The sequence below is a fragment of the Cebus imitator genome, unplaced genomic scaffold (genome assembly GCF_001604975.1).
Source record: "Cebus imitator isolate Cc_AM_T3 unplaced genomic scaffold, Cebus_imitator-1.0 Scaffold163, whole genome shotgun sequence".
Classification (NCBI taxonomy): Eukaryota; Metazoa; Chordata; class Mammalia; order Primates; family Cebidae; genus Cebus; species Cebus imitator.
This window is the reverse complement of record NW_016107478.1, coordinates 4,190,000-4,205,549: the sequence shown is the minus strand read 5'-3', so window position 1 is coordinate 4,205,549 and position 15,550 is coordinate 4,190,000. Positions and strand designations below refer to the sequence as shown.

General features: G+C 44.9%; 1 long non-coding RNA gene across 3 annotated transcripts in view; it reads right to left on the bottom strand.

Moving 5' to 3' along the window:
• The window catches only part of LOC108314901, a 33,801-nt gene that overhangs the window by 2,758 nt on the left and 15,493 nt on the right, over nucleotides 1-15,550 (bottom strand). For all 3 annotated transcript variants that reach the window (XR_005202726.1, XR_001829719.2, XR_005202725.1), the window contains exons 2-3: nucleotides 4,876-6,508; nucleotides 4,209-4,467 (exon numbers count right to left, since the gene is read on the bottom strand). This is a non-coding gene — a long non-coding RNA (uncharacterized LOC108314901). The remainder of the gene's footprint in view (nucleotides 1-4,208; nucleotides 4,468-4,875; nucleotides 6,509-15,550) is intronic.

The window sequence follows — 15,550 nt, the reverse complement described above, 5'->3', positions numbered from 1 at the left end:
AAAAAAGGTATCTTGAGTACTCACAAGTGGCAATGGGGGTCAGTGGTTGGGCAATAAATGGCCTTTAGAGCATACAGCTTTGACAATTATGAGCTGTGATATTGAGGACAAGGTATAGAGCCTCACTTAGCCTTAGTTTTTAATATGTACATGTAGCTACTACCTGTTTGTTGAAGAAACTAAAGATAACTGCACCATATCTCATAGATCTTAAATTTTTTATTTCAGCATCTCTGAAATTAGGACAAGTCTTATAATCTGTCACATTTTAGAGTCTATGAAACAACAATATGTAAAACTCATTACAGCTAGTGCTTGACTTACGACCACGATTGGTTCCAACAGACCGGCCGTAACACGATTTGGTCAAAAGTTGAGTAGGCTATATGCACGCAGAAATGGTAGTGCTGCCGGAAGTTGGTCCACACTGTCGTATGCCCAGCTGGGCAACGTTTGCACTGCCAGACACGGAGCAGTCGTGGCTAGCGATTGTGGTCATAAAGTCGAATGGTCGTAAGTTGCACAGGTCATAAGTCGATCAATACCTGTATACAAACTCAATACTTATGGACAATTATTATCTAGTAAGAGCCAGAAGTTGTGTCCTGTAAGACATCCTGCAACACATATAAGGCAGCTGACAGCAACACCAGGATGGCCAGATTACTGGAGAACAGGAACCACATCTTCTGTTCATGGTACACTGTTGATGATCTGTTGTATGAGTGGATATACCTAAAGGGCCCTGAAGTTCATCATTTCAAATCCGAGATTCCAGATTCTGTGGACATTAATGTTACCATAATACTACCAACCACCAAAGAGTGTCATATTTTCTGAAACCAGAATCACGACACACAATTTATCACCTACAAAATGAAATGACACTCAATGTCTGATCTAACTCAAGTCATCTGCTGTGTCCAGAACCATCTAGAACAACCCAAAGTTCTTAGAACCATATTACTTCCCACCTCTGAATGTTTGCATGTGCTCTTCCTTCTGCCTGGAACTCCCTTTCCCCTCCCCTCCGTTCTGCTTTTTTTCTCCTGTGCTAGAGGCATTGGACACAGGATGGGCAAATGGACAAGGCCCATACATCACTTGCAGCCTGGCAGAGAAGACAAACAAGGACTAACAAGTAAGGGCAGGAAGTACGGGGAGCGCTGAGATTAGGAAATGGGGTGAACCTCTCTACACTGGCTGCCTGGCAAAACCCTGCTCTTCTTTCGAAAGAAAACTCAGTGTCCTCTTTTTGTGAGGCTTTCTTCTGTAAGGCTTTCCTGGGTTAGGCTGACCTCCCCATCAATGGGCTGCAACCCTGTGGTAGCACCTTTCACTCTAAATCCAATTCTAGATTGTGAGCTCCTTGAGTGCCGGAATGTGTCTCATTCATAGCTTGATTCCTAGGACAATGGCACGCACATAGTAAGTGCTCAATAAGTGTTGCTGAATGAAGGTGATTTGATAAAGGATTTATTTGTGATTGGTGGATTTCTCCCTATGAAGAACTTTATGAAAAATATAAATTGTCAATTGTGTTAAGCTCTGTTTGTTTTTTTTTACTGGGTCTCAGTATAGTCTCCTATATTCTTATAGGAGAATAAAAGAGGAGAAATATGCTGATTACTTGAATTCCCTATTTTTTTCTTTTGTTCTATGAGTGGAACCCTTCCATCAACTGCAATTATACCCAGAAGCCCAAGGTATAATATAAATAAAATCTGAACTTCTCTGAAGCTAGAGGTGGGACTCGAATCCTCAAAGCTCATCTCCACTTTCCCTTTGCCACGAAGAGTACATTTTGATACCCTCCATCCTCTCTGTCACCTCTAACACTAAATTACCCTGTAATTAACTATATCTCGAGTAGCCAGAATCACTGGGACCAGATATTAAAGCCAGGAAGATGACAACAAATACTTTTAGAGTGTCTAATACATGCCAGAGCAGCCAGGCCTTTTTAAAAAGGATCTCATTTTTTTTTAAAGATCTGTTTAATTTTTTTTTTAATTTTCAGTTTTTGTGGGTACATAGTTGGTGTTCCTTTTTCCTTATCGCCCCATTCTCTAGTCCCAAATTATTTATTTTCAAATTAAAACGAATCTTATATTGTTAGCCACCTTAAATGCTTTTGGAGAACAAGTTAGCTTTATAAACAGATATTAATACAAAATGCAGTATTCATTTAATCCTCACAACAAATCTGTGGAGTTAGTTTTAGTAATTCTGTTTCATACCTGAGGTCAGCGGGGCTCAGAGAGAAAGAGAAGTTGCCCAACATCACTGCAGGAAGTTCTCAAGCACAATCCTATCTCCCTGCTGGCGGGGCTGGCCCTGCCTGGCACCACTCTCACTAATAGGTTGACATTTACTAATTTATTTAATCCCAATAAAACCCAGTGAGGTGGATACCGCTGCTGTGGTCACTTTACAGATGAGAACACAGAGGATTACACAGGTGAAGTAGCTTGTCCAGGGCCACATGACCAACAAATACCAGGCCAGCCCTTGAACTAAATCATCCTGCTCCACACCCCGAGCCTGTGTTGTCCCCAGTGTGGAGCCCATACTCTTGCCTCAGAGGCCTCCTGCCTCGGAAGCCCTTGACTTCCCTCCTCCCTTTGAGGGCCGTCTCTTTCCCTCCTGTGCCGAGCTGGGAGAAATACAGAAAGGCGGGGGCCATCAGAGCAGACCCAAAGGCAAGTACCAGGATCATTAAGCAAACCAGACCACCCGGGGGCAAGTCGGAGTCTCCCTGCAGACTGACTATGTGACCTCTCCCAGCTCGGTCAGTCCAGGTCTCCATTTCCTCAGCCACAGGTTAGTTAATCGATGTCTCCATTTTCTCAGCCACAAAATGGGGATTATAACAGTAACAATCTCAGAGGTATTGTGGTAGGGCATGAAAAGTGCTTACAACAGTATCAGTCGGCCTCCTGGATCCGTGGGTCTTGCATTCATGAATTGCACCAACTGCAGATTAAAAATATTCAGGAAAAAATAATTGCAAAATTTCAAAAAAGCAAAACTTGAATTTACCGTGTATCAAGTATTATGTTAAATCCACACAAGTGAAGTGATGTGTAGGCATTGTGCTAGGCATTATAAGTAATCTAGAGATGATTTAAAGGAAGGCAGGCCTGTCCTAGGGTAAAGCAAGCACACTTGTCCCAGGCAGCTGGAGGAAGGAGCTGGGAGGGCAGAGCCAGGAAAGGTGTTATGCAGAGGCAGGAGCACAGCCTAGGCAGAAGCATAGAGGTAAGAGGTATAGCATCCGCAGGAGAAATGGCAGGAAGCCAGTCACTGAGGTGCCAAGGGCGTGTGCATGGGAGGGTGGGGCCAGGCCACAGAGGGCATTGCAAGGTAGACCAGCCCAGTCCAGTTCCTGGGCCTGAGAGGGCTCTGATGAACTGCCCAAGGTGGTATTTCAGGGAGATTACTCAGGCTGACTGGACAGAGGCGTTTGCTTTGCAGCACTTTCCTGCCTTCAAACCACGAGCAGTATTTTAAAAATTAAACTCATCTCTTACCAACATTACGTACATAGTTCAAAAAGGCAGCAGTTCTACAAAGCCCATTCCCCAGCCCCATTTCCCTCCACTCCCAAATCTTACCACCCAGAGCCAGCCATGGTTCAATATTTCGTGCAGTATTTACGTCTGTGTTTCTAAATACTATGTCTACACATCCCTTTCTTAATTTTTTCATTAGCAGTAGGGTCTATTGACTTTCTCTCACAAAAGAGAAGGACTTAGCTCTCTTCTCTCATATAGACACTTTACCTTTCCCAACTTTCCAGTCTAGTTATAACATTCCTTTTGCTAGATTAGTGTTTATAGCATTGTGACCACATAAATCACAGCTGAGCCATATTGTATCATGATTAAATTTTTGCTTTTATATGACATTCTTGTCACTGAAACTGATGCCCCATTTAAAAAACCTATTAGCTTCATTTTCTAGGTACACTCATCCCTCTCTCCTTGGTGAGAAATCCAAGTCTGCTCTCAAAATCTTCAAGCACATCAGGTAATCAAGCCATCCATCTTGCCTCCTTCTGGAGCTCTCAGTGGTCCTGCTCTCACCGGATGTTGGGTCTCTGGCTGCTGCCGAGCTGTAGCTGTCCCCAGGATGTGGCAGGGGCATCCTTGCTACCAGACAGGTGAATATCATTAATCTATAGATTTTACTCAGAAAATACCTACTGTGTGCTTCCAGATGCCAAAGAGGTCCCAGGCTGGAGGCTGGAGATCCAGAGATGACTTGGATACTGTTTTTACCTTCAAAGGTCTCTCAGCCCAGTTGTGGTAAATACAGTAAGTTATGGGCCAGAGGTGAGCCTGGACGTTATGGGAACTCAGCCTTTGGAAGAGCTAGAAGTTGTGAAAGGCTTCCTGTAAGAGGTGATGCCAAATGAGCCTCGGCTTGTTAGGAGGAGCTTTCCAAGTGTTTTGGAACAGATTTCTGATATGAGAATATCATGTGCACAGTCACGGGAGCATGACAAGACATGACTCTTTCTGGAAATTTTAAGTAATTAATTAGTGACGATCATGTGGGAGGGTTCCAGCCGAGTGGTGGGCAGGGTCCTCTGTGCCAGGTTAAGGGTATTTGTGGTATTTGGAGACCAGACATGCTGAGAGGGTGGATGCCCAGAGACTGAAGGAACGGGACCAGGGCCTAGAGTCTCTATAAATTGGAGAGCAGAAGCAAGACTGAAAGGCCATGAGGGTGGATAGGGTTGGTGCAGCCTGATAGGTAAGAGCAGCAGCTCTAAGCTCAGGCAGCCCTCAGTTTAAATGCCAACTCTGCCACCTGCTTGTTGAGCCTCAGTTTACCCATCATCAAAATGGGGACCATAATTCTACCTACCTCGTGGAGTGGTTGTGAGGATTAAATAAAACCTTGGCTGTAAAGTGCTTGGCATGATGCCTGGAACATAAGAAGTGCTTCGTTTTGTGACTTCCTATTGCTGGTCTTGAAGAGTAAAAACTGCTTCAAAAATCAGGTGTCATTTGAGATGTTCCCAGGAAAGGAGTAGGCAGAGATGGCTTCATGGGCAGGTCCACAGGGCCATGAGCACAGAAGAGCCCCATACATGGTTGAATGTTCTCCTCTACCATCTTGAAATTCTCAACAAGTTTTCGGCAAGGAGCCCCACGTTTTCTTTTTCACTGGATGCTGCAACTTCACTAGCTGTGCTGTCATAGGACACCATCAGGCAGAGAAGGGGTAGGGAATGCTTTTGAAGCAAAAGGGGCCTGAGTGTGCAAAGGCATGCTGGAACTCAAGGTCCAGCCTGTTCCCGGAACAAGCAGCACGAGGTATGATGTTCCTAGCCGGAGAGTTGTGTACAAGGGGACAATGGTAGAAGCTCAAAGTGGAAAACAGTGAAAGGCCTCAAATGCAGCACTAAGGAATCTAGCTGTTACACATTGGATACGTGGGGGGGCTTCTAAACATTTCAAATCTGGAAATGTTAAGGTCAGTGATGTTTAGGCAGAATACTGATGAAACTGGAGGTGGAATGGTGTGGAAAGTATTGTGATCTGTATTTTATAGAAGAGAAAGCTGATCCCCATATAAGCAGGGCTGTGATATGATTTTCATGGGCCCTAGGCAGTTTTGCCTGTGTGGACTCCCTTTTCCAGAAAAATGTGTGTGTGTGTGTGTGTGTGTGTGTGTGTGTAAAATTATACTTTACAACTACATTGACATAAAGGCAAAGATCTTACTATTCTATATGAAAACATTTTCTTATAGACCCAAGGTGCTGTGTCTGCTGTGCTGAACAAGAAAGTCACTTGGGATGTCAGTTGCTCTCTTTTCAGATGTTGTAGCCAGGCCTCCTGGGCCTTCCTGGAATGGGTGGGCAGTCTGTTTCTCCTCAAAGGGAATGCTAGCTAGTCCCAAAGGCCATTTCAGCTAGGGCCTTCTGTGCCTCCAGGGACACTGTGTTCCAGTCTACTACAGAAGGAACTGATGGTTGTCTGGGTTTGGAACTGGAAGGTGGGGCTGACTGACAGGTAAAGGAGAGAGAGCTGTGAATGTCCCAAGGTTTGGGGAGAAATCAGAGGTCTCCTATCTGCAGACGTTTGCAACTATACCCTTATGTCACCTACAACTTCAACCCCAGGGACAGGCTGCCTACCTACTCCACCCACGGGGAGGGCGGGGAGGCTGAGTCAGCGGCGGCAGCTGAGGATGTTGTCTGGAGAGGAGAAAGATCACTGTCTGTCTGTCTGTTGGGGTTCCAGAGAAACCTGTCTGGAGAGGGGGAAGCATGCAGGCCTTTGGTTGCACGTCAACTGCTCACGTAGCCAGGAGAGTTGATGGAGGTTCCAGAAGGGTAGTCCCTGCTTCACCTCCTTCCTGAGGCTTTCCTCCATAATCTTCACTGGGCTTCTCTTCCTTTCCTCCTGAAACCCAGGACAGTGACAGCATGGCCTAATTCATGAGCTTCAGTCCAGTCCTCCCCTTCTCCCAGCTTTGGCTAGTCATGTACCTGGCGGGAAGGGAGAATGGTAAACGAAAGACAGCACAGGGAAAGAGGGGGTCTATTTGGGAAAGAAAAATAGATCTGGCATAGCTGTCTCTTTAGCTCTCAATCTTCAAACCACCTTTCTCTAGGCCCTAGACCCCTTCTTACCAGGGATATATCAGTGAATGAATGAATGATATTCAACCTTTCCTGGTCTTAGAAGTCACCCCTCCTTCTGTCCTCCAGTTCACACGGTCAGGAGATACCCAAATGCTTCTAAAATAAAAAGGAAATTGATCAGAAAGGAAACCTGCAGATCAATTTGGATGAGAATTATTGAGAAAGTTTCCACCTGATTACCTCTATTTTCTCTACAAAGGTTGAAGGTTTGGTGGGATAATGAATAATAGAAATCGCTATTGCATAGAGGAGAAGGGATCTGATGGAATTTGCAGACACATTACAGGGCAGTGTGTGGCCCCTGTGATTTTGGCAGATAAGATTAATAGCTAATGTTTCTTGAGCAGTTATTATTGTCCGGGCACTGGGCTTAGTGCTCTGTGTACATGACCTCTTTGTTCTTCACATGCACCTAGGAAAAAGGTGCCCCAGTCAAAATGAGCCAGGTCATGATGCAGAAATTAAAAAAAAAATTCTAGGTGGCTACATACAGAAAGGTCTATTTCTTGCTCATGCTCCATGCATCCATCAACGTGGCAGGGGAAGAGGTATGGCGAGTTGCAAATCTGAGAAACCAGTAAGGTTTGAACGACTGGGAAGGAAACGAGGGAGGGGTTCAGAGTCTGGAATTCAGGAGGTCAATGAGCCAGTCTGAGGAGAGCTCTGAAAAGACAAGAGGGAGGGGTCAGAGTGGGGCCTGCTGTTTGAGATTTCAAAGGTGGAGCAGTAGCCAGCCAAGATAAGAGCTGGGTGTGGCTCTGAGTGTAGGTGGCTGACGTGGAGTAAAGCAAAGGTCCCTCATGCTGAGGAGGTCAAAGGTGGGAAAGATGGAGTCACGCTTCTAGTCTTGGGAAAAAGGGAGTCTGGAAGGATGTAACAAGTTCCTGGTGAAGTATAATTCAGCTGCTTGGGGTGTAAATTTTACCAGGATATGAGGTTTGTAAACAATGTTTTTTAATAGTCAAACATAGTAATAAAATAAAAGATTTCAAAAAAGTATGTGTGGAGGTCCACATGCCTCTTCCGTGGAAATCTGGAGAAGCACTGCGTGTGGAGGAGCCACTTACATGTCAGAGATGACAGCAACCAGACCCAGAGACACAAACACCCAAGGACCAGGGTCTTTTTTGATTTCCATGTAATGATGATAATAATAAGAGCTAACAGTTCATGAGAGCTTATTATATGCTAGACACTGTCTTAAACTCTTTAGATGCGTAGCTACTTCAGTCATCTCATGACGCCCTATAGGGACATCCATTTTTACTCCCATCTTAAGGAGGAGGAAAAAGAGGCACAGAGGAATTGTGTAACTTGGCCAAGGTTGCATCACTAGCATATGTCACAAGTGGGATGTGAACTCAAGTAAACCGGCTTTAGAACCCATACCCTTAAATGCTGCACTAGTGGTTTTCCAACACGGGTAACCACTAGAATTGCCTGGGGTGGGGTGGGGTAGGGTGGAGGATTTGTTAAAGCAGGATATTTGGCCCCTCCCCTAGAGTTTCTGATTCAATGGTTCTGGAGTGGAGCCCAAGAATTTCCATTTCTAAGAAGTTCCCAGGTGATCATTGAGCAGCTGGTCCCCAGGCTGCACTTTGAGAACCTCTGTTCCACTTCATACCACCTCTCAAACAGACAAACACAACATCTCTTCAGTGCATGGCAGATCCAGCATCTCTTTCCAGATGTGACTACCAAATGTGTGGCAGCAAGTGTATGTGTGTCACAGGAAGGTAGAGGATTAAGGTGTAGGTGGCACTAGGGGACGTGAAAGAAGCTCAGTCCTGCTTCTTGGCTTTGATGTGCGTGGAATATGGAAAAGCAAACCATCTCCATGGAGACAGCAAGGTATACAGGTTCCACTTCAGATCCAGAGACAAAGGCAAGCAGAGAGGTGAGGTTTTAAGTGGAGTATATTTGGCACAATACAGGGATACTACAGGGCACAGTAGGAAGAGAGGACAAAGAAGACAGCAGCAATTTGCAAAAATGAGCCAGAGTGGGGTGTGAGTGGGGTATTACTGAGGGAGACAGGAGTTGTCTAAAGAGAGCACTGCTGCAGAAAAGAAATGCAGACAGGCAGTGCTGGGAGGTATTCCTGAAGTTGATGCTCTCCAGTCCACTTTCAGAATCTTCCCAGCACAGCATCTTCAGTGATGACAATTAAGATAGAAGCTGATGCCCAAATAGAAGTGAAAGAGCTGGAGGCTTCTCAGGGAAAGGGAAAAGAAAGAAGTTCAGAGTGAGTCAAAACCAGGTGTCAGCCTCTGCAAAGCCAGCTTTTAAAAGCTGAAATTGACGTGTAGCCAAAGTGGCCAACTTTTTACCTTCTTATGAAAATCTTCTGCCTTTCCCATTCATTCCTTTGCATGAATGTGTGGGCCACTGCTGTTCCCCACCCACCATCTCTCACCTGCAGTTTGTGGTCCAGCTTAATTAAGAGTTCTGCTGGTCGATTAGTCTCGTTCACCTCTCTAATTGGGCACCAGCTGTGTTTTCTCTTGACAACGACTCCTTTATGGAACCTCTAAAGTGCATTACATGAAGAAACATAACTGTTTCAGGGTTACATGATTATAAAACCAGGAACACTTGTTTTCTATAGAAATGAAGAGTTCATCTTTCTATGTTCCAGAAACTATTTTTTGAAAATTGGGGAGGGAGAGTATTGAAGGGCGAATTCTCTGTTTATGTTCGGAATATGAATGCTGATTGTGGTTTTGCATAATCACAGGTGTTGGTGCATAAAGACTTAGGAAGTTTCCTGGCAGAAAAGCGAGACTTGAGAAATTGAACCATGAATGGCTCCATTTACGAACAGCCACCAATGATTGACAGAATGACTATTAGTAGCTAATATTAGCTGAGCTCTTCCTATGGGCTTAACCCTATGCCAAGCACTTGACATGGATTACCTTGTTTAAACCTGGCTGTTGCCTTATGGCCTTATTAGATGGGTGCAACTGCTTTCCCCATTTTCACAGATCAGAAAACCAAGCACCAGAAAGATGTAATAATTCATGTTTAAGGTCACACAACTCACCATGAAATGGCTGAAATGGAACTGAAACTCAGGTCTGTCCCATGTCAAAATTCCTTTCTGTTTCTCTCCAGCTAAACAATGCAGTTGACTGGTGGAGCAAAAGTGCTCTGCTTGCAACAATTGCAATATCAACAACAATGTCCCCTAACATTGGTACAGAGCTTCCAAATCACCAAGTTCATTTATGTTTGCTGTCTCATGTGATATGACAGCCCTGTGGGGGAAACAAAGCACAGTTAGGTCTGAGAGATACTGCCCTGAAAGAGATAGATATGGTTCTTACCTCCAGGGAGCTTTCTTTCTAACAGGGAGGGGAGATTTGTACACAAGTAAATCAGATCATTGCTGCTGATCGGGATTTGCATCATGTGGGGCTTACCAGAGTGATGTGATAGAAAGTTTTTGTACTAGAGCTGTTCACATACTATTGAGGCAGACCTGGCAGGCCTGAGGCAGTTTCCATCTCACGTGATTAGTAGGGGCTTTACAAACTCAGAGCCAATGTGCTTAACTCAGAGTGGGACGATTGAGTGGTGGGAAGTCAGGAAAGGCTTTCTGAAGAAGCAGCATCTGAGTGGTTTTAAAGACAAATAGAAGTTATCTAGGAAAGGGGTGGGGAAGGTTCTAGGCCTGTGCAAGGACAGGTGTCAGAAGGCCAGCTGGTACGCTGCAGGGGTGACTGAGCCTTGGTGTGCAGTGGGGAGAAAAGAGGTAAGGGAGACAGGTATCAATCAGGTCCAAGAGCACCTCATTGGGATGATTGGTTTTATGTGTCAACTTGGCTAACCTATAGTACCCAGGTATTCAACCGAACACTACTCCAGGTGTTGCTGAGAAGGTATTTTGTGAATATAGTTAATATCTACAATCAGTTGACTTTAATATTAGCTGTATTAGATATCATAAAGAAGACCGTCCTCAATCATCTGAGTGGGCCTCATTCCATCCATTGATAGGCCTTAAGAGCAAGACTGAGATTTCCCTGAGAGGGAAAGGATTCTGCTTGTGAACGTCAGCTTCAGCTCTGCCCAGGAGTTTCCAACTGGTTGAACTCTTTCCAAACTGCCCTGCATATTTCAGACATGTCTAGCAAGAGCCCACAACTACAGAAGCCTATTCCTCTAAGTAAATCTCTGGAGATAGATCAGATGGACAGATAAGATAGATGATATATAGATTCAATAGATAGGTAGGTAGGTAGATAAGACAAACAGATAGACAGAGAGACAAGACAGATGATCGGTAGATAGATAGGGAGATAGATGATTGATAGAACCCTAATCTCTTACTGATTTGGTTTCCCTAATAGAACTCCTTCCTGACTGATACACATCTACCTAGCTAAGAGACTTAGACTTCATCATTAAGGTGATGAGAAGGACTCGTGGAGGGTTTAAGCAAAGGAGAAGCATAACCAGATTTGTGTTTTTAAACAATAGCTCTGGCTGCAGTGTACAGTGGATTGGAAGGGGCGAGGTTGGAGGCTGGGAGACCAGGTTGGAAGCAGTTGCCTGAACTAAGTCATGGCAGTGAGAACACCCTGAAAAGAGGGAACCAACTCAAGTGGTACTACGGAAGCAGAACTGGCAAGACTTGGTGGCCAATTGCACAGAGAGGGTGAGGACGAAGGGAGCTGGAGTTGCAATGAGCCCCAGGGCCTTGGACATCCTGGTAGGAAGGAGTGTAAGCGCTGTAAGAGCCGCAACTGTGTCCTGTCCTTTGCTGTAGTCTTTACTCCTTGAACAGTACCTGCACCTGGAAGGTGTTCATTACACATTTATTGAATGAACTGCAGTGCACTTCTCTGAGATCTGAATCAGGGGTTGGATGATTGGGTGGTGAGGATGAGGAATACACAGTGCAGAAAAACCTCCTTTCCCCTAACTCCATACGCTCTCAGAGTGACTTCAGCCCAGGCTTATGATATTAAGCACCCTGGGAGTATATGGAGTGAAGAGAAAGCAGGTTGGGGACTGAATCTTGGAGAAATTGCAGCATTTAAGGACTGAAGGAAGGAAAGGGTCCCTTAAAGGAGAATGAGAAAGTGGCCAGAGAGGGAGGAAGAGAATCAGAGGCCACAGTGGCAGAGAACATGCAGGGACAGGGTGCTCCCGCTGCTGCTGAGGGGTGTCATTTAGATTTACAACAGTGACTTGGCCTGAGGGTGGAGTATGGGAGAAGAGAGAGGTTTTGTTTGGCGTTGAGGGGACAGAGGTCAGCCTGCAGACATTCACAGAGGGCATGGGAAAAGAGGTAGAAGAGGCAGGGTCTCCAGTGGTCTCTCCCAACCTTCCTACCAAAGAGTTGACAGACAGCTCATTTCCACCTCATTTTAAAGGGCCTGAAACTGAGGCACGCAGAAACAAAGCTGGTTCAAAGTCAACAGCAAAGGGGAGTTCTGCTAGAAGACCACAGCTGTCCAGACCACACACTACCTTTTATGACTCGGCAGGATACAGACTTTGAAAGAATGGCTGTGCAGGGTGGGGCCTAGGCCCTGTCAGGGCTGATCACTGCCGACGTGCAAGGCATGAGCCTCCAGGGCGTGCGAGAACATTTTCTCAAGGGGAACTACCTTCCTTTGAAACAGCTTGTTCTGCTGAGTTGACAGGAGAGAGGAATGGGGACTCCGCAGTCCCAGGCCTTGTGCCAAAACACGGAGCAAAGGCGCCAGGAGGCTGGGCCTGGCTGCAGCTTCCCTGGGTCCTGTGTGGGCCATCCCAGCACCTATACCCTCTCAGGGTACTGGAGGGAGGCTGTGTGTGTTGGGCTTGTTTGCTTTGAACTAATATTAAAAGAGTACTTAACTATGGGACAAGCCTTGTATTCATCATTTTATGTGCTTGAATTTACTTAATCCTCATTACATTCTATAAAGAATGTATGCTGATTGTCCTTATTTAAGGATGAAAAAACTATCCCAGAGAAGTCAAGTCACTTGCCCAAGGCTTCATTCACGCTAGTTCTGTAAGTGGGAGAGCAGGGATGCTCAACTTTTGAACCTGTGGGGTGGACAACTATTTAGCCTTGGAGTGTGAGTTCAAATCATCCACAGATGCAGGGATAAGGATCCATATCAGGTCAGGCTTCCCTCTCTAGCTCTGGGACCTTGGGTAAATTACATCGCTTCTCTGAGACTCAGCTTCCTTATCTATGAAATGGAAGAAGTGTTGCCCACCTCACAGGATAAAAGAAAATGCTTTTAAAGTGTCACGTGGAGAGTCTCCAGGATGGGTCTCCAGGATGAGAGTCTCCAGTCTCTAGGATGGGTGCTCCATAGAGGTTAATTCTCCTTACCCCTCTTTTTTTGTTTTTTTGCATAAGCTTTGGTTCAAACCAGTAGGTTGGAAGATTAGGGCAAGAGCACTGGACTGTGAATCAGAAAAAAGCAGGGGTCTAATGCTGCTTCTGAAACCTAATTATTTATTTTGAGCAAGTCATTTTTCCTTGATAGAGCCTCAGTCAGTTTCGTCAGCTCTAAAATACAGGAAGATCAGCTTAGTCCAGAATGGCATTTAGGCCCCAAGCACCTCTCTCCACACTTCTGCAGGCATCACCAATTGAACATGACCTTTTCCAATAACACCTAAGAACCCTTCTTAGTAATGACTTCCTATAGGCTGACTGTAATTCTGCCAGTAAGCAATTATGCCATGGGTTAAATCACCATGTTTCAAGAATGTACTTTCTGAGATGCAAAGCCCTCTGATACAGGTAACATATTAATCTTGTCATATATTTGTATTAGTAAGGATAAGTTCTTATAGGAGTTTCAGAAAGCACAGGTAAGTTTGTTGGTGCAGCTTTCTGTTTGGGGTTTTGTTCCATTTTAAATCGGGTCAGGGTATAGATGAATGAGCCTGGGATAGAGGATTGATCTATGTATCCAGAAGAAAACTGGGAAAGGGACAGTTATCGAGAGGAAGTTACCAGAAATCACAGTATACGGATGAGAAGACTGCTGGAAAATGAACCAACTCACTGAATTAGCTATTTTCACAGCTAGTAAATGGCAGAGTTGAGATTCAAAACCAAGCAGTTCCACCTCCAGAACTGACAACTATGTCATAAATACAGAATCCATTTATTTAGTCCAAAAATTGTTATTGAATGCCTACTCTGCACCAGGAACTATTTTCAGACCTGAGAATGAAGTCGTGAACAAAATTGTCTAAATGCCTTGCCTCACGGAGCTTACAGTCTAGAATCACATTTACTTGGCACCTGTTATGTGGCTAGTGCGCCACCAGCACTGGAGACAGTGAGGCCCAATGTCAGTGGCTCTTCTTGGCAGGAACATATGTGTGAATCTTAGCTCTATGGCTTCTTACTAGATGAGGGAAGCCGTTCCATGTTTCAAAGAGAAAACTGAACCACTCCTCAGCTTTCTCTTTGTAACATGAAAAAAATAATAGCTACTTCCAAGGGTTTCTGTGAGGTTTAAACAAAGCAATATTTGTAAAGCACACAGCATTGCAAATTTTGGATACTGAATAAATTGTAACTACCATTATTAATTCTGTATCCTCTTAACAGCTATATGAAGTATGTACTATTTTCTCCGTTTTGCACAGAAGGAAATTGAATCTTTGAGAGTTTAAGTCTCAAAGAGGTTAGGTAACTTGCCCAGGGTCACATAGCTAACCAGTGGTGGAACTGATATTCAAGTCCAGGACTACTTGACTCCATTGCCCAAATATAACACTGTGGCCACATTTTTTAAATTCACAATTGGAGCAGCTGCAAGGCAACGGCAAACCATGTTCCTCCTTGCCGTCTTATGCAACAAACCATATGGACCCTCAAGCTCTTACATAACTGGCCCAATGCTAACAAGAGGAAGTTTAACAACAACACAAAAAACATCACATTCACAACAGACCACCATATGTTCTCCCATCCCCTGACAGCAGCCATCCCAACTCCTACTCGGGCGCCCACAGAAATCTTCTCCACAAAAACAGTTTTATTCCCAAGTGACTCAAACGATTGATGCCTTTATAAAAAGAAGGGGCAGCAGAAAAGAGTCTGCACTCCTTCAGAAGAAATCAATCTTATTAACTCCTCGGGAAAGCCCAGAAACCTTCAGCGTCTACTTGTTGGCCTTTCCTTGGAACCTGGATGCTTCCCTGGGAACAGCATGGACTCTGAGACATGGCAGCCTCCTCACTCAGAGTGAGGGAAACCATGATGGTTTCTGGTTTCTGTGTTTACCAGCCAGATAGCCTGGGTTGTCTGAGTCACCCCTTCACTTGGTCTCAAACTCTTACATACTTTGGTGTTCTGGTGCTCAGCTAAAGAGTCTCAAGTTTGCTGCAGACTTTCTGGAAGTGTCACTTCTGGAGCTGAATCCAATTCCGGAAGGCAGGTTTGACTGTGAACATTAGGCAAGGGTTTCCTACTGATGGCTCCAGGCCAAGGACCATCTTCCAACTCTACATATAATCTCATATCTAGTTATCTCTCTCTTTCACTGCCTCCCATCCATTTCCCTGCCCTGCAGCCAAAGCAATCCTGCTAACATGTGACTCCACTCTTGTAGCACCACTGCATAGATCACGACGACGTGTCCCCATGCTGGCAGCATAGCCTTCAAGCTCCTTATGGCCCTTGTGGTTTTGCATGTTCCACTCCTTCACCTCCCTTTGCCCTATTTCCCTGGTCCTCTAAGCTACAGCCACATTAGCATTTTTTCCATTTTTTGTGGCTTTGCACTTTCTTTTCCTTCACCTCAGCCCATCCATTCTCCATCTGCTCACTCCTCATCTTTTGAATCTCAGCTTAACTGTCACTCTTCCTTCTTTTCCAACAGTTTATTTGGTTATTCCATTTTCTACTTT